This window comes from Neodiprion pinetum, chromosome 1 (genome assembly GCF_021155775.2).
Source record: "Neodiprion pinetum isolate iyNeoPine1 chromosome 1, iyNeoPine1.2, whole genome shotgun sequence".
Taxonomy (NCBI): domain Eukaryota; kingdom Metazoa; phylum Arthropoda; class Insecta; order Hymenoptera; family Diprionidae; genus Neodiprion; species Neodiprion pinetum.
Window position 1 is genome coordinate 28,253,618 of NC_060232.1, and position 2,142 is coordinate 28,255,759.

Below are 2,142 nucleotides of genomic sequence, written 5' to 3' on the forward strand. Positions count from 1 at the left end.
TAGAGAGATAGAGCGATGCTTCTTGGAACTTTGAGTGTATTTTAACAAACATTTGAAAAGTACGAGCAAAATTTAACATCCAACTGTCGCAGAACAGCAGTGTCATTAGCTGATTCGTTAACTGAAGAATATATCTTTAGTCAAAGGCTGACCATCGAAGGGCCTAGCTGCTAGAGTCTGGAATCGGCGGGAAAGATAAGTGCGTATTTCTTGTCTGGAATATAGACACTAAGATCATTATACATCATATCACATCATCATACATCTTACATCATGCATCATACATAGTGTTAAAGTTCGAAACCAAAGTTTGGATGTTCAGAAAGTGACGTCACCAAAAATTTTTTTTCTCTCGACGTCATCGATCTAAAATCGGCTAGCCGAATTCCTCAGTCTGGAAACAACCGCGCAGTAGAGCGGACGGATGAGAATCGCGCTCCGCAGATTTCGAGTACCGGGTTCTCTACCCCGTTCCGGATGCTCTTTCTGGTGCAACTCGACTTCCAGGACAAGCACTCCGTGACTTCTGCGCTCCAGGTTCGCTACCTGATGTAACTCGACTTCAGGGACAAGCGCCCCGTAGTTTCTATGCTCCAGGTCCGCTACCTGGTGAAACTTGACTTCCAGGACATGCGCTCCGTAGGGTAGGTACAAATTCAGTAGCTATAAATACGCTAATAAAATTTATTATATTATCTATTAATTAATTAATTGGATGAATCCTTACACAATATTTTTGATGTGTTCGGTTACTAAATATGGTTATTACCATTCAAGGTATAACCCGAGGTGGTTGTCGGTGGTTATTGGAGGTGGTTGGCGGTGGTTAGGGGTGGTTATGGGTGGTTATGGGTGATCAATGTGGACGAGGAGGAGGACAAGGAAGACAAGGAGAACGAGGATGACTGCACGGTGAGTAAAACATTTTTATAATATTTAATGGAAATTGTATTCATATTTTATGTAAGATTTTTTGAATTTGTCATGTTGACATTTAATTACTTGAATTCGTGTTTCGCGCAAGCACAAATTCGGTAGCTATGATTGCGCTACTAAAATTTATTATATAATTGGATAATTGATTAACTAATTAATTATAATAATCCTTACACAATATTTTTGATAGGTTCTTATACTGAAAATGTTTATTACTATTTCAGATATAACCCGAGGTGGTTATCGGTGGTTGTTGGAGAAGGTTGGCGGTGGTTGGAGGTGGTCGAAGGTGGACGAGGAGGAGGATGAGGAAGACCAGGAGCATAAGGTGAACGAGAAGGACGAGGATTTGTACACTGTGAATACAACATTCTGAAATATTGAATAGAGTAGAAGTAGGAATAGAAGTAGGATCAGGAGTAGGTTCAGGATTAGGAGTAGGAGTAGGAGCAGGAGTAGGAGTAGGAGCAGGAGTAGGAGTAGGAGCAGGAGTAGGAGGAATTTCCTACTATTCCTAACCTACCCTACCCTACCCAACCCTACCCTACACTCTCCTAGCCTTGCCGCCCCTCCCCTCATCGTATACTTCTATTTGTACTCCTACTCCTACTTCTACTTCAATCTTACTCCTACTTCTACTACGATCTTACTCTAACTCCTGATCCTACTCCTATTCCTACTCTCACTGTTGGACCTACTCCTGATCTTACTTCTATTCCTACTCGTACTCCTGATCCCACTCCCATTCCTACTCCTAATTCTGATTATTAATGTTATGAAATATAAGAACTGCGTGTCGGATTGAATCCCATATCAAAACGAACAATTCTTTTATTGTCATATTATAGCCGATTATTGTATATATTCTAGTTTGTTTACTAGGAATTTAAGAAATTTATAGTATGTACCACTTGTTAATCATAAATAAATCATATGTATCAGTGTCGTACGTGGACCGCACATACATTTGTACTTTTTGGTCTCTGCATCATTATTACATCGGATCTATTTTTATTCATGATCTATGTATACATTCTTCTCTCGGGTAACTACACTTTAATTAAATCACTGTTTCGCTACGAATTTGAAAGATATTTACTCTCATTATTGATTTCTTGTATCGCCGAAAAGTCGGTAGGAACACTCAGGCCAAGTACTGGATTGGGCTTACCATTGCGAAGACTGTGTTACTCAGAAGGTGAATGC

General features: G+C 39.9%; 1 long non-coding RNA gene across 2 annotated transcripts; it reads left to right on the plus strand.

The window, feature by feature from the left end:
• Positions 1 to 616: 616 nt before the first annotated feature.
• On the plus strand, positions 617 to 1,908 carry LOC138190708 (uncharacterized). Of its 2 annotated transcripts, XR_011176775.1 has the most exons (4): positions 617 to 644; positions 778 to 912; positions 1,161 to 1,359; positions 1,414 to 1,908. It is a non-coding gene; the product is annotated as an uncharacterized lncRNA (long non-coding RNA). The 2 variants fall into 2 exon arrangements; XR_011176774.1 differs by having other exon boundaries at positions 1,161 to 1,908.
• The last annotated feature ends 234 nt before the right edge of the window (positions 1,909 to 2,142 follow it).